Here is a 26,597-nt window from a genome sequence, read left to right on the forward strand (position 1 = left end):
TTCATGTCTGTAGAAGAGAATGTAACGATTGTGTCATAAGCCCCAGTGCAACATTTTCATTTCACTTTAAATAAAGAACAAAATGTCTGTGTCAGTCAACACTATTCCCCATGTACTCAGAGGTATCAAACATACTACCATTATGATTGTGATGTGTTTGGGTCATGTTGGTATAAACTTTATTGCTTTTGAGTCGTCTAGGTAATATGGCATTCTGTTTCATACTACTCTTTTTATCACGGTATGAGAGTGCTTAGAATAATTAGATGGAACCAAGAGACCTCAAATGCTATTTCCAGCTGTTATTTTCAGCAGTTGAGACTTTTAAATTATGTTATCCATATACATTTGCAAGATTCAAACAACATGATCTTTTGCATATATGCACAATCTTGAGGGCTCAAAATGTAAACACGTTTTAAATAGCATACACACATTCTGTCTGTAGTAGTTGCCTTTGATAGAAATCAGACAATTGGTAGCAGCTAAATGTTTTTTGTGTGTGTTTTAATTATACTCACCAGGTGTGTAAGGTCAAAGTAAAGAGCACAAGGTTATATATGCATTGTCTGGTCACTCCATAAATGCTTCACAGCAGAGATTCAAATTGCAGGATGTACATTATGGTACTATTCAATAAGAATGTACTGCACACATCAGGGCTAAGACCATGCTGTTTTTGGACTGTAAATTCCTTCACAGCTAGGCATATGAGAACCAAGCTGTATGAAACAAGAGAACTGATAGACAGTGCACAAATATAATTCAGTTCTAATCAGCAAAAAAACACCACAACATTTTAATTGCATGCTGATGATTGGGGCAAAGGTAAAATATATCAAGGTTTGCAATGTAGCAGTTGATTACCACTCATGAAAATCATTTCACCACCCATCATTTTACCACTTCTCAACTATATGTGGTCAAAACCTAATATTTCAGCAAGATAACACATTCACAAACAACAGTACAGTAAAGTATGCAATTATTGTTATCACAACAGCAATCCTCATATCTCTAGATTTGATCAACCAGAATAGACTTGTTGATAATGTGATCCTTTGTAGTCAGAGCTCTGTACTTAACTGCAGTGTCTTCACAGGATGGCTGTATATTGACACCATACATAACATTTCTAAGGGCAGCGCTACAGTAAAACCATCATAACTGAGAACTGGATAAACACTGAATTCTGCCTAACGGTTTTATAGGATTCAATTACTAGATTGCAGGGTGGATGTGGGCTGGCTTCATCCGACACTCGACTGTAGCTCTCCAGCTCAGCTGGATCCAGTTGTGAGCCACAGAAATAATGGGCCTGCCTCAGTGAACATTAGATGGTAGGTGACTGCGTGCCCTTGACATCCCTAGCTGTAGGTCATGTGATGAGACGCGTATGCATATATTGTATCACAATGCACAGATTTTATAATGATGCTGTCATGATATTAAATTGCAAGGTAGGAAAAACTAAAATGTGCTCCAACTGTATTTCAAGATTTGAATAGTTCTTTAGTGCAAGGCTTTAAAACAGATGTTAGACCACTGAAGATGTTTCAGAGTACCTGTTTTGCCCACTGTATTCCATGACACATCACTGAGAAACCAAATTCATGATATCAGCCGTAACATGTCGAGTTTTTACCATGCTATATTCTCAATATTGGTACAGTGGACGTCATTTGCATTAAAATCATATCTCTCAGAATTTTATTCAATTACAAAGTCATCAAAACAGTGACATCACTATGGGGCCTCTTCTTTAGCCACTTAAAGGTATTCTCTTTATCAAATTGTACCATCTTTTCAATGAAAATCATATTTAATAAATAAAGGTTGATCATAAATAGAACACTAATATAAATGTTTTTTTAAAATGTGGATATAAACAATAAAGCAGTATATAATAGTTATAAGGCTACAAGTGTTAGTGTATGGGTTATATGACTGTAATGCAGATGAAACCTGCAACTCCTACTTTAGATCCCATTCCAACAAGGTTTCTGAAGGATGTGCTTGGTTACCTATGTAATGATATTTTTGCGATTATAAATAGTTCACTGGAAATTGGCTTCTTCTAAAACAGCTCAGTTTTGAGTAATTTTAGACCCATTTCAAATCTTCCTTTTTTAGCTAAGGTCCTTGAAACGGTAAAGTTAAAGCAACTTAATGGATTCTTGAATACTCTATATCTTTGAAAAGTTTCAATCAGGGCTTTGCTCTAAACACAATACAGAAACTGCTCTGGTAAGAGTAACCAGTGATTTACTGATGTTTCAAATGTTATATCAGTTCTGGTTCTGTTGGACTTCGATACAGTGGATCACTCTTTAATTGACTGTCTTAAGGGATGGGTGGGCCTGACAGGTAATGTACTAAACTGGTTTAAATCATACCTTTGAAACAGAGAGTTTTTTTGTTTCATTGGGGGAGTCAGTATCGGGTTTAGCAAGTATTACTTAGTAAGTGGTGTTCCTCAGGGTTATATTCTTGGTCCAATATTATTCTCTTTATACATGCTACCTCTAGGCCAGATTCGTAAACATGCTGTAAATTTCACTGCTATGCTGATGAAACCTGGTAACATTATCACACTAGTCTTACTTGAGTGTATTATTGACATCAAAATGTGGATGTCCCAAGATTTCCTGCAATTAAACTCTGATAACACAGAAGTTTTGATAGTAGGTTCACAGCAAAAACTTGACTTGTCAAAAATAGACTTGGGTGACTTATCTCCTTGGGTGTTCTCTTTGACTACTTTAAGTTTTGAGTTGCATATTAAAAGGATTAGAAAAGTGTCTTTTTATCATCGAATAAATTATGTCAAAATTAGATCATTTCTTTCATTCTCTGATGCTGAGAAAGTAGTCCATGCCTTTTTTCATCTAGACTGGACTACTGTAATACCCTGTTTGCTGGGTTTAATAGCCAAGCCTTATAGCAGCTCCAGCTTGTGCAGAATTCAGCTGCAAAGGTTCCCACCAAAGCAAAAAAGAGAGCACATATAACTCCTGTACTGGCATCTCTGCACTGGCTTCCAGTTAAATATAGAATTGATTTTAAAATTATATTACTAAGCACTAAATGGAATGACACCAGATTACTTGTCAGAGTTATTGTCTCCCTATTGGCCTCCGTGTGCTTTGAGGCCAGCTGATAGTGGCCTGATATGCACTCCGAGGGTAAGGAGTAGGAAGAAAGGAGAGTTGCTTTTTGTGTTCTACCTCCGCAACTGTGGGACTCTCTGATCGAGCATATCAGAAGTTTGTCTACAGTGTCTACTTTTAAATCAAGGATTAAGACTCATGTTTATTATTTATCCATCTGATTTTATTTTGACGTGGTTATTTTAACTGTTCGATTTAATTCTTTTTTATGTATTTTCTATTTTTGAGTATTTTTTTGTCTAGTGTTTTTATAATATCTGTCTTCGTAATTGAGAACTTGTATGAAGTACATTGAACCCTGTGATATTAAAGATGCCATATAAATAATGTGTTATTATTATTATTATTATTATTATTATTATTATTATTATTATTATTATTATTATTATTATTCTATTGACAATAGTATGGCATAAACAAATATTAGCTTTCAGGCTTGGTCTATTCACTTATAATCATGCCAATACTACCCACAAACGCATTCAACATCATATAACGCTATAGCAGAAAACATCTATGTAAAGCTTATTTGTATGTGCTGTGCAGTAAATCCAATACACACACACACACACACACACACACACACACACACACACACACACACACACACACACACACACAATATATGTGATTTATAATTTCATAATATTTAGGATTAACGTCAAACATATGTAAATACTGTATAGTTCCTATATGTTATCATCTCAGTTATGATATAAAGCTAGTTCTGTCTAATTCTGTAATTAGACAATTTCCACTAAAACCTCCCACCCACCATTTCTTATGCAGTAAATACAGATGGCAGTTAGCCTAATCAGCAGAGCCACAAACGTTGTCATCACCCTTAAGCTAACAATGTTTCATTGTCTGTTTGCAAGTAAACAACATATAACTGATTTGAATGGTCTTTAACTCCAGGCTAGAGAAAGAAATGGGTGATGCATTCTGTAGATTTATATCAGATATATATAGCTGTGATAGTTCAGATAGTAGGCTATGGATGGATGTTTACCCATTTGTTACCTGTGTATGAAGTAATTAATCATGACACCATTAGGTTCTATTGGCAGTTGCTTTAATAGCTTTAGGTGCAGCTTCAGCTGTCTTTATGTCCTCAGACCAATGCTACAGCCAGCTATAGGAAATAATACATTCATGTGTGTGTAACAAGGTGTTTGTGTCATGTGTGTGGGTAGCCGCTGCTTAAGCAATACAGAGACATGGGATGTTGAGTTGAAACGCCAACACAGGCGCACAGGATTTATTAATACAAAAGTAAATAAATAAAAGGGGTCATGTGACGTTACCGGTGATGGTAATGCACAGAGGACACATACAGCAAGCTGTACAAAAGGCAAAATAATACAGTACAAAAACTACAAATAAAAGGTGCCACACAGGGCGAGCGCTAGCCTTATGAACGAGGAGTCCCGCTCCAGGAACCGGCTACTCTACATAACTCTCACTATACATTACATGGGATCACTATCCCTTAAACTAACCTACTTATAAGCTGGTATTCATACAAGGGCTCTTGCTGCTTCATATGGCCTTGGCTGGGCATTGCCTTCACAAGCACTGCTTGCAGTTTCAGGGTTGCAAAACTGTCGTTCTTGCAGAGCGGACGCTCTCCTCCTGAGTATACACAGCTCCCCTCTGTAGTAGCATGGCGATGCAGTCACCCAGAGTGATCTCCAGCGGATGTTTTTAAACTGACGGACACTTGGTCAAGACTTGCCCACCTGCTGACTGACAACCAGCACAGCCAATTACTTTCTGCCCTTCCGCTGAACCAAGCCTAGCAGGCAGCAAGTCTCAATCAAGCGCCCGCCTGTAAACAATAATTCAATCAAACAAATCAGCTCCAAAAAGACACATAATAAACCCATTTCCACATACAAATTATACCAACACTAATTCCCACCTGTGCAGGGCAATCGCCCTGCCACAATATGGAAGAAATATTAATCTTTGCCCATGTGGTTGGTTTATGCTGCTGTTCAAACACCTTACAGAACCACAGAGTTACAACCGTACCAGGAACTGAAAATGTTCATAAGTCTGAAATATATAATTCTGAATCATATCAGTGATAATGTATGCGTACTGTATTAATAAAAGGTCTACATTTTTTATGTATTTATCACATACCTCTTCATAGTCCATAGTCGTGCATATTGATAAATCATCTCATGATCACTTGTTTTATTACCAAACTCCTCAATAATGTGATGCAAGTCAATATTTTATTAGTATAACATCTCAAAAAGCTCTGCAAATGCCTGTGATATTCTTTGAGCACTGGATGCGGATGCACTTTCTTGCTTGTTTATGTCCGTTTTAAGTCTGTGGTGCAGGAACTATGTGTATTGCTCAGATCCACCCGCTTTTTTCGGCTTCTCTCGGCTTCTATAGGTCTCACTCGGTTATTGAAAGGTTTTTCTTGACTTTTTCCAGAGAAAAATTGACTAACCTGTGCTTGACAAGGTCCGACATCTGACCGAAAAGGGAAAATTGTAATGTCGGACCTGGTCCAACATAGGACCGCAAAGGGTTAAATCAGAGTATATATTCACTCCTTTGTTTTAGTAACGCTTAAATGGATTGAGTGATCGCAGATCGATGTCGAATCCCAGCTCATAGACAGTCCAGGCAGTCTGGTGTCTTTGCAAACTAACAGCATTAATAATATATAAAGCAATGTGAAACTATGTCTTAATATAAAACAGAACAAAGAAAGGACAGTCATCCAAACCAGAGGCTCTGAATACAACACATGCAGTCAGCTTCACAAAGAAGTCCTCAAAATATGCATCAGACAGTCTGTGATAACTAACTGTAATTTTGGACTTTTGCTCTCCTTTCGTGCATTAAAAGGCTTAATTGAGCCTAAAACATCTGATTTGTTAGACAGACTTTATCTCTAAAATGAATAATATACTTTTTGGTAGCAGGCTATCTCCCACTTTTCTAAGAGGTAGCCTGCTACCAAAGGAGGTTTTCTCTAAAACTATTAATATATGTTCTTGTGCCATGGAGTTTCTCTCACTTGTTTAAGACACAAATTATAAAAGCGAGGGGCCCTTAAGTTAAAACATTGTTCTGTCAGGAAGTTCTAGCTTGATTGCTAAAACATATTTTCTTTTACCATGAAAATCCTAGTACTCTGTGGCAGAGTGTCCCGCCCCTTTGTCTTTATTAGTGTTTTATGTTGTATGTAGTGTGTTAATGTTGGTGTTTATGTATAAAATACACAGGATATAAATATGGGTTACGAGCATGAGTGTTTAAAATGTATATTTGTATTTAGGCACGAGGATTGCACAGCACTTCACATGCAGGTAAAATGTAATAATATGTGAGCACAGGAAATTGCACAAAAGCAGCATGTTTTCAGTCACTCGGGGTTGTGTGTTTGGAAGTGGAGAATGGGTGAGAGAGAGGAGAATTTAATGAAAATATCAATTGCTACAGCGTGCTGGAAGTGCCAGCACGGTACTTGATTGTTGGGTTCATCCACAGCCATTTTGTCTGCCTGTTTGTTTGGCCAACAAGCCCTTAATTTTCAGTGTTGTGTGGTTTGTTTAAATCATTTGTTTGTTTATTATTTAATAAAATGCTGGACGCCGTAGCGTCTCAGGTTCACTGCCATTACATGTTTTGGTTTCAGGTTCTTCCGGGTCTGACATCACCACTACAGTCATCCTGGTCGCATACTCGTACAAGAAAATAATTAAAAGTAGAGGCCCTTTGTCCTAAGTTGCAACTGCTGATAAGAAACATGCATATTTGAAGAGGCTCCATCAAGGTTATTGAATTATGACAGTGCTTTACAGTTTCTCATTTAGTCTAATATGGATTTTGGCAATAACATTTCTGTTTGTAGCTTTTTAACATTTTTCTAAACCAATACAGGAATTTACAATAACAGTTACTTTTTGTCTCTTGAACACAGTATCCAGTTTGCATCCAAGATACAGGAGGCGCCTCACAAATGGTAAAGCAATTCACACACAGACGGAGGGTAGGCGCAAACCCGGGGCCGACTCTTTTATACAGCAGTATCGGTGCTATGTTTTATGACGAGAGGTCTCAGGTTCGCGCCCACCCTCTGCCTGTGTGTGGATTGTCTCGCCCTGTGTGATGCGCCTGCCTGCGGGAACCGAGATCTCTACTATACATTATACCTAGAACTACTGCAGCTGTCATTTTGACTGTCATAGTAAAATCAGTGGGTTTAGCTTAGTGCTGCTGAACTTGAGAGATTCGTGCTTGTTTTGAATAGCTACAGGAGACATTTTCAGATGTGATTTATCTATCAACAGCTGTAAAAATACTTATTTTCTATTTAAAAATACTTATTTTCGAGTCAAAATGAATTGACCAATACAACGCAGGACTGCACAGCAAGTCTTAGGTGTGATTATATTGAAAAAAAAAGTTACTGAATAATAGTGTATCAAACCAGCTACTGTAAGACTGGAGATGGAAATTACTGTTGAATAGCCAACAGAGTCGAACACAGAATAAAATGGTAAACAGAAAACACTTGTATGAAACAGTCAAACAAACAAATCTCAGGCACTAATCTTTATTGCTTCATAGTGTCGTAAGCTCCCGCTTTGTGTCAAAACTTGTCTTTCAGCTGCTAAAACCTCTGTTTTATAGCCCAGCATTTACTATCATAAGTCCCTTTCCAACACTACCCCCAAGTCTCGTGTCAGTGCTCGTAACATGCATTGTAACAGGTTTCCCTCACGTGTAACAAGCAGGCTGCACAAACTGTGTCACAGACGATATCCTGAAAGAAAACAAACAATAACATCAAAACCTCTGATTTACAAAGGAATTATGGGAAAATACAACTGAGGAAATCAGAATTAAAGGTAAGCACTATGTTTTGACAACATTTAACACAGAACAGTTTCGTAGCGTGCGACGCTGCAGTAGTTTTATACGCATTTTATTATAACGTAAAAAAGACCGCTGCGATAGTTCTAGGTATTTAATATACTTCAATAAAAAAAAAAAAAAAAAAACAGCAGTTCTAACTGCTTGAACTGGATGCTGTTGTCTGCCTCTTCCTTTATCGCAGGAGCCCACACATACAGTAGGTGGCCGCTACAATACCATATTAGCCTATTGAAACCATGAAAGATAATCTACAAATTAGAAGGTCTTTGCTAATATTATTTGCTATGTAACAGACTGTTATTCAATTAACATTTTGTAAGATATCTTAAGGGTACATTTGGTTTGTTCCTTGCCCCAACTTATTTTAAATTTAAAATAAAACAGTTGCATTTGTCCTGTATGTCTTTATTGCTAGTCCTATTTGGATCATTTTTACAAATTAAAAAAAAAAAAAAACTAGACATTGGGTTTTTTTAAACAATGGCATTTTTAATGTGTACTAAAATTAATGTGGCACAGTTGGGTACGTTAATCATATCTATTTGGTGGGTTTTTCAAATTGCTTCTTGTACTAAAACTGATGCTAGGTCGCCAGTAGTGAATTTTCATTACAATTCAGATTTCTTGAAGGTGACTTCTATAGTTGGTGAAGCATACAGAATTAGCAGTTGGTGTGTAGAAGCCATAAAATATGCATTTACATATAGTATATGGGAGCCGTCAGTATTTAAAAAGTCCTGTCTACTTGCTTTCAGTATTTTTACAAGAACATGTATAGAAGTGTTTAGATGACATACTATGTTGATATGCTTGTATTCGTATTTCATATTGTGTGAACGGACTCAACCAACAATAACTGATCGTGCCCTGCTGCTCTGATTAATGCTTGATTATTTCCAATGTTCAGCAGAAAATTGTACTCCAACAGCATGGTCGTATTAAACACTCCTTTAAAGAAAACATACAGAACAATGTTTGCTCATAAGATTGCTTTTATAGAATGGGGTGAAATGGGTGTCAAATTGATTCTTTTAACAATCAAAATGCAAACCAGGAAAGACAACATATACAAATTTACTTGAATGATTATTAAATAAATCCAACAAATCAATTCTCAAAGAAAAGAAAGGTTTAAATAAAGAACCCTTAGAAAAAAGAATATAAAGCAGAAATACTGAAATCAGAACAGTTGTATTGTCACTCATTCTGAAATAGAGGAACATTCTTTTTAACTGATGACATTTGGCCTTTAGCATTAAAGCCACTTGGGAAGTCACATGCCTTCATTAGTCCACTGCTGATAGGCATGTAACGCAGAAGCACAGGCCCCATAAAAAGAAAGTGAACCAATTTATTCTAACTGCACATGGCAGTATTGTTATTTAGTGGCAGAGTTACACACAACACCCTGACAGGCTGCCATAACACATTTCCAGGTTTTGCAAAGGAATACGGTTTTTGGTTTGTTAATATTCCCATCACTGCTCTGTTTCATAATTTACAACAACTGGAGGCTATTTAACATTTATGAAGCTGAGATGTATTAAGAATGGGGTGATTATCTTTACAAATGAAAAAGTGAAATTATTCAACTTCCTTCGGTGTTATATCTCTGATACAAATCCCATTCAAATGATACAGTGCTTTGATCATGCCTACCTGCCAAAATGTTCAATCACCCAGATTCTTACGTTCTATTGTTTACCACTAATCACCCAGTCTGAGTTTTATACTTTACACCTAAAAGTATACAGCCTTTCAAATCAATTTTATAATTTAAAGATTTGTATTTCAGCTGTATCACATACAGCCAATTTAAGCAAGCAATACTGTACTTATTTGTAAAATCCTAGTTTAAGACATGATATGGTAGCCACACACTTAAGCTACAAAGTTAACACCAATGTTAATAAGACTCACACAGCAGTTCAGATATCTTGGATTTTGGGAAGAGGGTCATTGGCTTGATCCCTGGCCAAAGTTGAATTACCCCAGCCTTAAATCTGAAACAAGTACATTTTCAAAAGTCTGTCCCAACAGTAAGTATATCATACATTGTTTAGTCTTATACATACTGAAGTGGAAGAGATAGCAATAAGAAGTATAAACCTGGAGAGTATAAAAGGGTTAGGCATAGGATGATTGCTGTCATTGCCAATAAGTCAATATGGGAAAAAGAAAAAGTAAAGAGCTATTGTTTGTTTTATCAAGAAGTACAAGACTCACGGTACTGTCACAATGCTCCCTTGGTCTGGAACAAAGAAGGTTCTTTCACCAGGAACATGTAGAAGAATTGTGAGGATGGTTAATAACAATCAGAGATTGGCTGCCAAAGATATTCAAAGTAAATTGGCTGCAAGTGAGACTGGGGTTTCAATTTCAACCATAGGTCGAGTATTGCATGGTGGAGGTCTCAATGGGTGCAGACCAAAAGAAAAAAAAACACTCTTAAGAAAATGTCAAAAGGACAATCACTTAACGTTTGCAAAACAGCATTTGAATGATGGATATGAGTTTTAGTCAAAGGTTTTGTGGAGTGATGAAACAAAAATCAAGCTATTTGGTCATGCTGATAGTCATTATGTTTGGAGAGAGTCTGGTGAGGCATACAAAGAAAAGAATATCATACCTACTGTAAAGCATGGAGGTGGTACTATCCTTCAATGGGGCTGGTTTTCCTCTTATGACACAGGAAATTTAATTCCAATACATGGTAAAATTTATTCCATAGCATACCTAAAGATATTGACCAATCATCTGAAACTCTCAGCGACAAAACTTGGTTTAAAGCGCAACTGGATGATCCAACACGACAACGATCCAAAGCACGCATCATAATCTACTTCAGAATGGTTAAAGAAGAATAAGTTCAAGGTTCTGGAATGACCAAGTCAAAGTCCCGACCTAAATCCAATTGAGAATCTTTGGCATGAGTCGAAGAAGGCTGTGCACAAGAGAAGTTCTCAGAATTTGAATGAACTGGAACACTTTTGCATTGAAGAAAAACACTAAAGAATCAAGCCAAAAGCTCACTGACAAATATTCAAATCATTTAAAAGAGATTATTATTGCTAAAGGTGCCTGTCACAAAGAAGGCAGGAGTGGGGGACATCAGACCAGAAACAGGAACCAGGAAATAAACAGACAGGTGGAGTTTTGGGGAAGCTGAGCGCTTGCTTGCACTCAGCATTTAATGAGTTAACAGAACAGTAAATAAAAAGGTTGTAACAAACACAAACACAGGACACGGCACTGGTAGCCAAAATAAACAGATAAACAAAACGGGCTAACACTAAACAACATGGTGAGCTGATATTTTACTTTACGTTATTATTTTACTATTATTACCTCTATTTCCACACCCGTTCTCCACTCACCGAACACACAACCCTGAGTGAGTGAAAACATATTGCTTTTATGCAGCTGTACTGAGACTCGATTGCTAATCCATCATTTATTGGAGTCGCGGTACAACTGCACGTGAATTAATAAAGTGCAGTTCCCCGTTCCCACATATTATTACTTTTTACTTGCACGTGAAGTGCTGTGCAATCATCGTGCCTAAATACAAATATATATTTTAAACACTCGTGTTACACAGACCTGTTTATACCCGTGTACCAATGACTATACACCAACATTAACATACAACATATAACACAAAATACACACAGGGTCGGGCACTTTGCCACAGTGGCTCAACTAGATAGTAATTTAATTTTCCTTGTCAGGGTATGAATAGTTTTGAATTAGTTTTGCAAAAAAAAAAAAACATGCTGAAATAAATAATTATAGACATCTATTTCTGTAACTTTTTTTCCTCATCCACAAAGCAAAACTTTTGCTACAAAAGACTGTTCCTATAATTCTTTATTTTTGTAAAATTTCTAGAAATTAGACATTTCCATTGAGGCAATGTAAACTTTTGAATCCAACTGTATACCATGGTCCTGCTGCTGTTATGGCTGATAATTTACAACCTGCTATTATGGTCTAAACAACAGCTACTAGAGAGTAATTTGAAATTCAGAATGCTGAGAAGTACTGGACTGAATTATTGTGTGTGCATTTAAAAACTACTCCCCCTAAATCACAGATAGGTTAGAAAAGCAGTCAATTAAGTTTGTATACTAGTTGATTCTATCAGCCATACGTGCCACTCTTCTGTGATGCATGTACGGTTTCATCATGTTCATCTCCCATTAAATTACATAAAATGCTGCCCATCAATTAACAGTATGGAGTTTTCAAATAAACGACTACCAATACATGAATAAATCACTGATTTATTACTAAATTGAGATCCTGTTTAGTGTGTGTAAGATGTAACATTATGTAGGACTGGAATTCTCTCTGGAGTATGCACTGGGTTCTAAATTACATATTTCTCACTTCTGTTGCTCCCTCTGTCTGTACTGGTTTCCAGCACCTACACATACCTACCAACATTGACAACACAAATACATTGTCAGAAACTTTTTTACAGACGTTACATTCCATTAGGAACATCATTCATACCAACTACCAATACTACTAATTATTAATTGTGCTTATAGACTGAACATTACATGACTTACTCAGTTACTATATTAATTTAGTTATCAAACATTAATAAATAAAGCTTATTTTTACTGATAATCATTATCCTGTGATCAAAAGGAACACTCACAGACACAGCATTCAAAACCTTGCCAACAGACTTGACATGCTGTGCAGCCAACACAACCACCCTTAATATTAATTAATAACCCCTAACGGTCCAGCGCTTGTCAGGTGCGTCAGGTCTAGTTTATTTTCACAAGCGCTGTTTATTTTACACGCACAGTTTAAAAGATTTTTTTTCAGAGTAAAACAGGTTTAGAAGGCACTGCAAAGCAAAAGGACACTCAGCACTGCATCTCCAGCCAAGCCCCACCCCTTGTTTGCTGTATTTTTCACATACCTCTTCATAGTCACACATACTTTTTCTCCTATCCTGATCACTCATTTTATCACCAAACTTATCAATAACGCAATCCAAGTCATTATTTTATTACTATAACATCTCAAAAAGCTCTGCAAATGTCTGTGATATTCTTTGAGCACTGGATGTGGAAGCAGCAACCTTCTTTGTTTATGTCTGTGTTATCTGTGACGTAGGGGCTATGTGTATTGCTCCATCCCTTTTGTCGGCTTCTCTCGGCTCCTAACAGTCTCACTCGGCCATTGAAAGGTTTGCTCATTTTTTTCAAGAGAAAGAACGACTAGAGACCTATGCTTGATGTCTTTTTGACAGGGTCCGACATCAGACTGGAAAGGGAAAATTGTAATGTCGGACCTTGTCCGACATAGGACCGCAAAGGGTTAATGACAAGTATTGTACATTGTATATTTCCAAATCCAATTCAATCCATCATGAAGAAAGCCGTTTACACAGTTGTATAATATGGGGATGCAGCAACCGAATATACTTCAAAAGACCAAAAAGAAAATTAAAGGATAATACAGTGTTTACTTTTCTTATTTGGAAACAGTTTTACATTAGAAATCTTGTTGCAAGATGAGTATGTCAATAGTAAACAGTAAATTTCAAAAATGTTCAATCCACTCCTTTAGCCTCCCTCCAGGTGTGGCCTCTCTCCAGTGCAGATAGGTGCTAATTGGGGAGTGGCTACCTGCATAAAAGCAGGAAGACATCCTCTGTCTAGGAGGTGTTTGGTGAGTGTACATAGTGTTTCATAGTTTGTTTCTGCATACTTGGTTTTTGTAAAGTTCAGTGAAGGCTCTGCCCAGCATGAACAGTTTTTTGTGGTGTAATTGTAAGTAGTGAAGGTGAATGCCCAGCCTACATTTTTGTGTTTTGTTTAAACCTTTATTTTGGCCCTTGTGCACTTTTGTTTGTATTTGGTGTTATTTTGTTTAAAAAATGTGCACTTTATCACTTAAACTGCAGCTTCCTGACTTCTGAGTCTCTGTTTTGCCACTACCCTGCCACATATAGTGTCAAGAAGTGGGATAACAATGCCTCCAAGTTTTTTCTTGCAGGAGAAGGAACTGCAGGAGATGGACTTCTGTTTCTCCCAAGTCACCTGGGATGGTGGTTTACATGCCCTTCTCACTGGATTGGAGGACCAAGGGTGTTGCCTGGGCTGTGGAGAGTTTGGGCATTCTGCAGTGTGCTGCCTCCTCCCGGATGAAAAGGAAGCATTGCCACCTGTCCAGAGCAACAAAGGGAGGAGCAGCCGTTCCCGGAGACAAGTCAGGAAGGCAGTGCTAGAGAGGTGCTGTTGCCGTCCCGAGTGCCAGAGAGCGAGCAGCTGCTGTCCCCAACACTCAAGTGGGAGGAGCCCAAGTGTCCAGAGCCCGGGGGGGGGTGAGCCCGAGCGTCAGGCGCCCAGAGGGAGGGAGCATGAGCATTAGGCACCCAGAGGGAGGGAGCATGAGCGTCCGTTGCCCAAAGGGGGGGAGTCCAAGCATCCAGCATTTCTGCTACTAGTGTTGCCTTTGCAGGCCACATGTTCAGAGGAAGCAGCCTTTCTGCTGCCAGGATTGCACTGGCTGGAGCCGATGCCACTGTCAGCATGCAGCTGCCAGTCTGGCCACTGAGGACTTTGCCACCTGGTGGCACCTGGAGGCCTCTTCTCGTGACTCAGGGCAAGGGACAAAATTTTTTTAACTTTAAAGGGAGAGGATGCCGTGGAGGCCAGGTGTGCTACGCATATGAGGGGAGGTGTGTGCCAGGGACAGAGTTTTTTTTCTTGCCAGCAACCACAGATGTGGGCTCTCTTCAGTTAATGCAGATTGATGTTAACTGGGGAGTGGCCATGTGCATAAAATTAGCCAGAAATCCTCTGTCAGGAGTGTTAGTTTTTGTGAGAATGTGGTGTTGCCTCAAACTCTTATTAATTCTAACTTACGTAAACTCTGACAACCATTTCTGAGTCACCCTCTCAGCAACCTGAGAAGTAAAGTGTCATGGGTGACAAATTGAGATTACTTTGCATTATTATTATTATTATTATTATTATTATTATTATTATTATTATTAATTTGATTATTGTGATTTCACATTTGTTAAATTATTTGTTTCACTGTCATTTTGAATATTGTATTTGGTATTGTACTGTGTTGTTTGTATTCACTTTATTTGTTGTGTTGCCACCCCGAGGAGAAACACTGGAGGACGAGCTTGCCTGGAATCAGGACACTAACGTAAATGGTCAGATTGATTACAGGTGTGGCTGATAGATGTTACATATAAGCTGTAGACAGAGAGAAACCAAAAGACAACAGCTGGGGAAGCTTACAAGGGAGAGCCAGCTGAATCCAGAGGGTGTGAAAGTAACAAAGATGAGAGAACCGAGGAGTAGAGCTGAACAGCCACAGTAGTACCAGGAGCCGATTGCAGGATCAGAAGAGACAGAGACAAAAAGGAGATTGCATTATAGATACCTTAAGAAAAAAGGTAGGGGCGTCGATCAGAAAACCAGTCAGTATCTGGTGTGAACACCATTTGCTTTATGCAGCGCAACATATCTCCTTTGCATAGAGTTGATCAGGCTGTTGATTGTGGCCTGTGGAATGTTCTCCCGCTCCTCTTCAGTGGCTGTGCGAAGTTGCTGGATATTAGCGGGAAATAGAACACGCTGTCGTACACATTGATCCAGAGCATCCCAAACATGCTCAATGGGTGACATGTCTGATGAGTATGCAGGCCATGGAAGAACGGGGACATTTTTAGCTCCCAGGAATTGTGTACAGATCCTTGCAACATGGGGCCGTGCATCATCATGCTGAAACATAAGGTGATGGCAGCGGATTAATGGCACGACAACAGGTCTCAGGATCTCGTCACGGTACTGTGCATTCAAATTGCCATTGATAAAATGCAATTGTGTTTGTTGTTTGTAGCTTATGCCTGCCCATACCATAACCCCACCACCACCATGGGGCACTCTGTTCACAACGTTGACATCAGCAAACCACTCGCCCACACGACGCAATACATGCTGTCTGCCATCTGCCCGGTACAGTTGAAACCGGGATTCATCCGTGAAGAGCACACTTCTCCAGTGTGCCAATGGCCATCAAAGGTGAGCATTTGCCCACTGAAGTCGGTTACGACGCCAAACTGCAGTCAGGTCAAGACCCTCGTGAAGACGACGAGCACGCAGATGAGCTTCCCTGAGACGGTTTCTGACAGTTTGTGCAGAAATTCTTCAGTTGTGCAAACCCACAGTTTCATCAGCTGTCCGGGTGGCTGGTCTCAGACGATCCCACAGGTGAAGAAGTCCTGGGCTGGCGTGGTTACATGTGGTCTGGGTTGTGAGGCTGGTCGGACGTACTGCCAAATTCTCCATAATGACGTTGTAGGCGGCTTATGGTAGAGAAATGAACATTCAATTCTCTGGCAACAGCTCTGATGGACATTCCTGCAGTCAGCATGCCAATTGCACACTCCCTCAAAACTTGAGACATCTGTGGCATTGTGTTTTATGACAAAACTACACATTTTAGAGTGGCCTTTTATTGTCCCCAGCACAAGGTGCACCTATGTAATGATCTTGCTATTTAATCAGCTTCTTGATATGCTACACCTCTCAGGTGGTTGGATTATCTTGGCAAAGGAGAAATGCTCACTAACAGGGATGTAAACAAATTTGTGCACAACATTTGAGAGAAATAAGCATTTTGTGTGTATGGAAATTTTTGGGGGATCTTTTATTTCAGCTCATGAAACAAGGGACCAACACTTTACATGTTGCATTTATACTTTTGTTCAGTGTACTGTATATTAGCCATGTAAGCTAATAATGTTGTGGTCGTTGTAATAGTTTGACTAAGAAATCAATTAACTGTATACTGTTCATGCATATCTCTAACCAATCACATTTTCTTTCTAATATATTAGATTAGTTGTGCACACTTTTTATTCTTAAAATCTTGTTTTTTATTTCTGACATGTTGTGTGACTGTCGATCATTGTCAAAGGAATTCAGCCTCACAACCCAGAAATATATATATATATATATATATTTTCACTACATTTTGCACTACACAAGAGACCTTAGCCTGGTTGCCAAAAAAAAAACCTATGTGCAAAGAGACTTCTTTATCGTAGAGCATAAAAGCTTTCCAATTGTCTTATATTTCCGGCTCATGATTCCTTTAGACTCTACAGTTGGATTATTGATCTGAAATCAATTTAAAAACACAATGTCCTATTATCATGCTCATTTTTTTTGTTTCTTTTACAATTTGTTGGTGTCTATTTATGAAATTCTTTCATAGTTTAGCCTTCTGCACAGTCTACTTGCTCTGCAAACAGAACTTATTGATGATGTAGTTATTTACATCTTGAGTCTGTTTTCGCTCAAGCGGTCCTTAATAGGCATGCTCTTGCTAATAAGTTCGTAGTAGGACACAATATGAGGAAATATTTTAAATAAAATCTGCTTTCTTATTGGAGCATTTATATATATATATATATATATATATATTATATATATATATATATATATATATATATATATATATATAAGAGATTTATATTTGGTTTAATTTCCTTGGATTAACACATTTTTTCAGTTTTATCTTAATAACCCCATTTGTTTTTTAATTTTAATGTACACTATTTAAACAAATTACATTTCTGTCAAAAATACATTTTACATTTTACATGCTGTCATGTATCTATACAAAAGGGTGTGTCATGACAACTATTAAAAGTTTTTTTTTTTTTTTTTATTGCAGTGAAGTCTATATAAAGAAATGTACCATTCTAAGTTGTAACTAATGTAATTATATATTGAGATAACCTATTATCACTACTAATTTGCAATTTCCCCACAGTAGAATAGAGCATTAAAACAATTATTTCTTTGTTGATATTACAAATAAATTGATATATTTTTTTTCTTTTTTTCTGAATGTTATTATACACTATTTTTGGGAAAAATTACTATCCACTATGGAAACCAAATAACCATGGTGGTAGGTAAAGGTTTAATAAGAACATGGCAAATTTCTCAAAGTCCACATTAATTTTACTTGTAATTCATTAATAAATATAGAATTATAAATTGCTCATATGGCTTTCTGACCATCACAGGTTTCCAGAAAATAAACAATTATTTTACAACAAAAGAAGTTCTGTGTTAAAAATAGATTTCCTTGGGGGTATTTTATATATTTCAGTCCTCATAGGAATTTATAAAATTGTTGGGTAAGTGACAGCTAATCAGCAGAGTTATAAATAATCAATGAAGTGCAGCAGATCATGCATAAATTGTCCTCCTTTAACTGTTTCATATATATACAGTCAACCCTCTTTATACCGCCAGGTAATGGCCATGGGCAATAACGGGCAATAAGCAAGGGTGGCGTTATAGTGAGGGTAAAAAAAAAACACAAAACAAACCAATTATACAATTACAGTATCTCCAGGCCATTTTAATAAAACACTAATCTTTTTTAAACTACAGTACTAGTTTAACACAACAGTAGGTCTACTAGTGACGTTTTATCATCTTTTCCCATCTGTATGAAACATACATGGTTACTTTTGAGGAAGAGTTTATGCTTAAAAAAATAAATATATAAAAAATAAAACACTCTTTTAGTTTCAAATCACCCAAACAACAATTCCATAACAATTCTGTACTTTATTTTTTTTTTTTTTTTTTTTTTTTTTTTTTTTACTGTACTGGTCATTTGAACTTCACTGTTTGTGGCACGGCTGTAAGCCTGCCGAATACTATCCCCCATTGAACGATGCCATCTATTTATTTCACAAAGCAATTTAAGCTCAACAGCATTCTTTTTAAGTTGTTGAATGTTGAATATGTACAGGCAAAACTAAACTATTATGCTATTTACAAAACTGCTGCTTTAGTTTAAGTCAGCCTTAATTTGTGCAAAACTTGCACGTAAACAAACAAACCTCTTACCATACTTCTTTTTTTTTTAACATTTACTGTGGTTTATACAAGTCACTTATTTTAGACTGCGTCAGGCCTTTTTCAGGTTAAACAAATCAACTCGTTCCATCAAGGTAAGCCATTTGTTTTTACCCATTAGAATGTCTCCAATTTTCCTTTGCTTCACAGTATATGCTTCAGTTAAGCGAGAAAACATTTGCAAAGTCTTGTTGACTTGCTTTATTATTTTCAGATGCATACATGCCAATTTTTTTTCTTTTGCTCTGGTGTTAAATGTAGGGTCGACTCACCATTTTGTACTTTCTGTTTTGCTTTGGAAGCGGGAGTGTTGATAACATTGGTATAAATGTTCAGTTAACACTGAACTAGGAAAGCGAGTCAAAGTTAACTGCATAACTTTGTTGTTTCAACTGATTACTTCACTTAGGTGATTCAGAATAAATGTCAAACACATTTTATTAGATACTGTATACTTACCTTTTTTTTTTACATAAACAGATAACATCAAATATGCAATATTAAGCTGCAGTTAAAAAAATAATAAAAAAATAGTAAAACTATATTACACTGTAGTATTGTTTACTATTTAGTTAGAACAGTGACCTGTACCTGTAAAGTGTCTAGTTAACTACAATATTATTAAATACAGTGAGTTACAATGCACCGACAGGGAACCTTCATCCATTTCCTACAATATATGACAAATGTTTTGAAAGCTTTGGAAGCTCCTTAAAATATAATGGCAATGGAGCTCAATCAACACATCTTAAGAGACACCACTGTTTGTTATTAGGAAGCTTTTCAGAAGGTTTCTTTAAAAGTTTTAATGATTTAGTATCAATGAGGTTTCCCTTTGCAAGGAAAGTCAAAAGATTTCTTAAGACACACACAGGATTAAGTGTCACCGATAATCAACTCGTAATAGCTGGTTAAAGATCTGTGAAAGATATAACCTGGTGTTGGGCTGCAGGCCAGTGTCTGTGTAGTTCAGGTTTCCTCTGTCTCCAGTGGAAATAGCCATGCCATCAAGGATCAGGCGGTACTGAGATATTATACCATTTGGTTTGCTTGGCTGATTCCAGTACAGCTCCAGTGTCAGAGCTGACAATGGCGTGGTGAGGGCTAAACCACACTACTAAATGTTATAAAGCAAAAAGGCTCAATTAAAATATGTGAACTTGAAACATTTGGGAACAAAATCTAGCCAAGCATGTTAGATCAAAGGGTGACAGCTGTATGTCTACCATTATACACACACACTTTAATGTCTTGGCTCCTTTCTCAAGGAACAGTATTCAAAAAGACCTAATGGCTAAATACATACTGTAACTGAAAAAAAAAAAAAAATCAATAGGTTACATTGTGTTTTTCCTGTGTGATAATTAGTACAGTACTGTTATTATTTAAAAAGAAAAAAAAAAAAACAATTGCCATGAAATATATACATTGCTTTTACATGCTTACAATGATTACGCTACACATGGTGTTTATTTGATCTTTTGTAACTTATACTGCTTCGAAAACTTATACTGCTTATTTTTACTCCAGGTGGGGCTTCTTATTTAAATAAATGTGTAATAAATCAAATTAAAACTGAGCTGGCATGGTCATCATGGAAAACCATTTGAGAAAAGGCCCTGACAGACTGTACTGTAGCTGTAGGGGAGCTCACATCTGCTCCAATGACATCTGTCCCAGTGTGGCTTATAGACAATAGTGGTTCCATAAATATTTCTCCAATCTGTTTTTTTTGTTTTGTTTTTTTTTGTGGGGGGGGGGGGGGGGGGGGGGGGGGGGGGGGGGTGCATGTCGTAAATTGGAGCATTTAGCGTAAATGGAAAAGTTCTCTATAGTCCGATTGAATAAGTTATCAATATCATAGAATGTCTTCTTCTTTGATTTTCCCGAATATACCAAATTATATGACTCAAAAAAAAAAGAAAGTAATACTGGAAAATTTATGATACCTCATAGACTTTACACTTTAGATAGGTAATATATATAAATTATATATATATATATATATATATATATATATATATATATATATATATATATATATATATATACTGTAAAAAGTCTAACAGAAAACCCAGATGCTGAGATCCAGAGCATACCTTGAGGAGCCGCTTGCAGAGTCCTGCCTATAGATGGCTGACTTGCACTGCATCCGGCAGAAATGCAGGCCTTTACCATGAAGCTGCAGTTAGTATGGGGCTGGAGACCTACATTCATGCAAAAAGACAGCTCTTACCTAATGAATCATGCGTACTGTAGAGCACAATATCCATGCTTTATCTTGATGTGGACTACTTAATCAAAACTCATAACAAGCGCTACCCCTAAAAATGATACCATGAAATCAATAGATGATAAAAGATCAACAAAGAAGAGATGAACTACATTAGTGGTTTAATTATGTCTTGTAGGATTTCCTTGGGATAACATTTATTTCACTGTTCATAAGTTTGCATTTAATTGGAATAGTAGTGTGTGCGTGTGTGTGTGTGTGTGTGTGTTTGTGTGTGTTTGTGTGTGTGTGTAGCGTCGGTGTCATGACAAATCATGTGAAATTAATACATTTTTCAGGAATGGCAAAAGGCTGTTTAAGAAAAACCTCTTATCTCAATTTAAAGTTACAGAGAGCACTTGGAATCCAGCTAGGTAGTTGACATCAATGTTGATAGGTTTATTCATGATGGTGTACTATCCAATTGAAGAGAGCATAGATGAGAGCATTCTTGTCATGTAAAAGTTCCAAAAAATGACATACAAGGTTTTGTCATAACACTGACTGTATGTATATAAAAAACACACACAGACAGGTTAAACTTTGCATATACAGTATATTCAAGGTTTTTTCTTGTATAGTATTTGTTACTGACATACAATATAAAAAAAACCAACACAGATACAAAACGTTTGCATATATATATAATATATTAATTGGTTATGTGCATATTTTAGAAAGTGGTATGTTTGTATTTTTACGTTAATATAACGATAGGTTGCGGATGCAACCCCAGTTCCTTGAAAGAGAGAATAACCATCAAGGTATGGGATATTGTCGTCAGGCAGTAGGATTGGCTGAGCTTTATAGCAAAGCTGCCGATAGGCCTCTGTGCGAGCTGCTGTGTAAACCTGCCACCCTGGGAGCTTACTTCACGCAGTGCGCGGAGACTGTCTTCCTCTTTTGCTCTTCAGGCCGTGAAGGCTTCCAGAGCGACCTCGCGGCTTGATGGTTATTTTCTCTTTCAGGGAACCTGAGGTGCCTTGGAGTTTACAAATAGTGGAACAGAGGAATCCAGTACGTTAAACCGGTAAAACCTCATAAAAGTATGCGGTGTAGCCCAATTGGCTGCCGTGCAAATGTCAGACACCAGCACCCCCCTAAAGAGGGCCCAGGATGTCGCCATACCCCTAGTGGAATGCGCCTTCAACTGCCCTGGTGGTGGAAGGCCTGCAGATTCATAAGCTAATTTAATAGCATCCACAAAACAATGGGAAAGGCGTTGTTTAGACAACGGCTGACCCAAGGTCTTAGAAACATGGCATATGAACAATTGTTCTAGTTGCCTCACAGTTGTTGTACGGTCAGTATAACACCTCAATGCCCGCATGGGGCAGAGCATGTGTTACCGTTCTTCCTCTGGGGAAGAAAAAGGAGGAGGATGGAACGCCATCACCTTGACTGGTTGGTTCATATGAAACGGGGATATGACCTTTGGTAAAAAGGGTGAATTTGGGCGCATGGAGACCTTAGAACCGGCCCGTTTCAAACGAGTACATGATGGATGCACTGACAGTGTATGTAACTCGCTAACGCGTTTGGCTGATACCACTGACAGCAGAAATATGGTTTTAATAGACATGAGCTTCATATCCACATTGTGTAAAGGCTTGAATGGTGCCTTGGTAAGGGCTTCTAGCACCAAGTCAAGGCTCCATAATGGTAAACTGGTCATTCTTGGAGGTCGCAAACGTCTTGCGCCCTTGAGGAACTGCGATGCCAGAAAATGGCAACCTGGTGATAACCCGTCAATGCTTTCATGGCAAGCTGATATGGCGGCTAAATACACTTTAAGTGTAGAGGGAGATTTCCCTTCATCTAACAGTTTTTGTAGAAACTGTAATATCACTGCCATAGGACAAGACATTGGGTCATGGCCCCCCGCCAGACACCAATCTTGGAACAACTGCCACTTGTACGTGTACTGCGACCTCGTAGAGGGCGCTTTAGCACTCTGAATGGTCGAAATCACCGCCATCGAGAGCCCTAAGGCTGACAGGCGCTCCCGTTCAGGGGCCAAGCCCATAGCTGCATGAGTTTGGGGTTCGGGTGCCAAAGCCGTCCTTCGGCCTGGGACAATAGGTCAGCTCGCAGGGGAAGCTCCCACGGTTGACCATGGAGCAACTGCACCAAGCTTGGAAACCATATCCTCCAAGGCCACCGAGGAGCGACCAGGATCACTGTCGCTTGCTCTACCCTGACCTTCTATAAAAAGGCAGGGAGCATCGGAATCGGTGAAAATGCATATAGGAGCCATGGCAGCCATTCTTGAGCCAGTGCATCGACTCCTAGGGGGCTGTCGGAGTCCTTCACCGAGAACCATAGGGGACAGTGTGTAGTCTCTCACGAAGCGAAGAGATCTACTTGCGCTATGCCGAACCATTCCCAGATGCGCTGTTTCACCTGAGGGTGAAGATTTCATTCCCCTGCAAGAGGGCCTACTCTGGATAGGAAATCCACTGCATAATTAGGTGCCCGGTAGGTGAACCGCGCGCAGAGAGGTCAAACACGGCTGTGCCCATAGCAACAGCCGTGCTGCCATTCGGTGAAGGCAGGGGGAGCGTAGGCCGCCCTGGAGGTTGATATACGCCACAACTGTGGTGTTGTCTGAACACACCAACACGTGCTTGTCTAGAAGCTCTGGCAAGAAGTGCCGAAGGGCGAGGTCCACTGCTCTGAGTTCCAGAGCATTGATGTGGGCTGACCTCCAGGGTCCTGACCACACTCCGCGGGTCCTTGAGCCATTCCAGACTGCTCCCCAACCTTGGTTGGAAGCGTCGGTCATGACAACTTCCCTTCGGAAGATGGGATCCAAGCGTACTTCCTAGCGGACGTTTGACTGAACTTTTCACCAGCGCAGTGCCTTCCAGCAGGTTTGGGATACCGTCAACCTGCGGTGTTTGTCTCTCCACGGATGCAATGCAACATTGAACCAGGCCTGTAAAGGTCTCTGGTGTAATAAGCCCAAGGGAAGGGCTTGCGAGGCGGCAGCCATCAACCCCAGCATGCGCTGACACAGCTTCATGCTGATTGTTTCTCTCAACCTGAATAGGGAGAGACACCGCTCCAGGAAGGAACTCTTTGTGTCGACAGGGTCGCTTCCATGGACACCGAGTCCAGATGCAGACCCAAGAATTCGGTCTGTTGGCTTGGCACGAGGCTGCTCTTTTCTGAATTGATCTTCAGACCTAGCCGCTGAAGATGGTCTGTAACCATCACTGTGTGCTCTGCCAACTGCTCCTTCTACTGCGCGCAGACGAGCCATTCGTCCCGATAGTTCAGCAGTCGGATGCCTTGAGCCCGCAAGGGAGCTAGAATAGCATTCATACATTTCGAAGTGACAGGCCGAATGGGAGGACACAAAACTCGTACACCCTGCTCTGAAATGCAAAATGTAGATACTTCCTATGACCTTGGCAGATGGGAATGTGAAAGTACGCATCTGTCAGGTCCACTGTGGTGAACCAGTCGCCATTTCGGATCGACTGAATGACATGCCTGAGCGTAAGCATCCTGAACGATAACACCCGCAGGTATTTGTTCAGTACTCACAGATCTAAAATAGGCCAGTGCTTGCCGTCCTTCTTGGGCACCAGGAAGAATTTGGAAAAGAACCCCTGGTCGAAAAGAGCAGGGTCTACTTGTTGAATGGCACGCTTCCTGAGCAATGCCTGTATTTCCACATTCAGAGCTGAGGACTGAACCGAGTCCTAAACTGCAGTTACGACCAACCCCCAGAAGGGGGGAGGCTTTAACCGGAACTGAAGGGTGTACCTGGTGGATATAGTTTTGCGCACCCAGATGTTGTCGGTGCATTGTTTCCAGAACTGGAGCTGTGGGACAGTGTAGGGGTGGGTTAACAACTGCCTGAAGATTTCAGGGCTGTTTTGACAGCGCTCGTTCTTGAGGAAGCTGGCCAGAGCCACGAGGGCGTGGCCTGCCACCTCCCTTAGGGCACCTCCCTCCGCGATGCGGTCCTGTAAATGGAGGCTGATAGCGCGCTGCTGTAGCTGAAGGAGGTGTCTTAGTACCCCATGGCTGTGGTAGGTGCTGCGGTGGTGTTCTATGCCACTGGTGCTCCTGTTGGTGCTTAGGGTGGAAGGGCTTATACGGCCACATCTTTTCCATCTGCTGAGATGCCTCCCGGGCTTTAGCAGAGCGCTGTAGCATCTCCTCCACTGCTGGGCCAAACGTGTGCCCTGGTGTGATGGGAGCATCTAATAGTGGGGCCTTGTCAGGCTCTTGAACTCTTGCTTGTGAGAGCCAGAGCTGCCTTCTGGCAACTACCAGGGATGCGATACTCCTGCCCTGGGCCCATGCATTTGGCTGGGCTATCTTTACAAGGAACTGAGCAACCAGCGCCAATTCCGCCCTCAGAGACGCCGAAAGGTGCTCCGGGAGATCTTTCACCAGCGACGCCTGGTTAACTGAAAGGAGGCTGGCCACGTTAGACAACCTAGCTGCCTCTGTAGCCGCTGAATAGCCCTTCTTTAAATGAACATTGGCGTTTTAACTAGAGCCGCAAAGGTGAGCATCGAGCGTGAAATCGTTGAACGTCGAGGTGTGTGCGCTGAGCGTTGAGGCGCCGAAGTGTCGAGGTGCGTGCACCGAGCATCAAGGCATCGATGCATTGAGCGTCGAGCGCAAAAGCGTCAAGCATCGAAGTGTGTGCACCGAGCGTCGAGTGCAAAAGCGTAGAGGTGCGTGCACCGAGCATCAAGGCGTCGATGCACTGAGCGTCGAGCGCAAAAGCGTCGAGCATCGAAGTGTGTGCACCGAGCTTCGAGTGCAAAAGCGTCGAGGTGCGTGCACCAAAACGTCGAGGTGCGTGCACCGAGCGTCAAGGCATCGATGCACCGAGCGCCGAAGTGTCGAGCATCGAGGTGTGTACGTCAAGTGTCGAGGCATCGAAGCGCCAAGCGTCGAGCTCTGGCACGTGGAGGTGCGTGCACCTAGCGTCGAGCACCAAGGTACCGAGTGTTGCGGTGCGTGCACCAAGCCCCAAGTGCCGAGGAACTAAGCACAAGGCGCCGAAGTGCTACACCAAAGCTCCAAGGCGCTGACACTGAAAACTGTGAAGCGCTGTGCGTCGGAGCGCGTGAAGACGCAATGCACTAGACACCAAAACGTCAGCTGACCCTCAGAGCGGAGAGACTAAGTGCTAGTACAGTGTCTTAGTCTAAAAAGACAATGGTGTTGTGCTATACTTACCTGTTTAATAAGGGGCAATGAAAGTGTCATTGGCGGTAGTCTTCCTAGTATATTGTACGGGAAAATAAATCGTTTATTTTTTTTGTTTGTTTG

The sequence above is a fragment of the Polyodon spathula genome, chromosome 5, assembly GCF_017654505.1.
Source record: "Polyodon spathula isolate WHYD16114869_AA chromosome 5, ASM1765450v1, whole genome shotgun sequence".
Lineage (NCBI taxonomy): Eukaryota > Metazoa > Chordata > Actinopteri > Acipenseriformes > Polyodontidae > Polyodon > Polyodon spathula.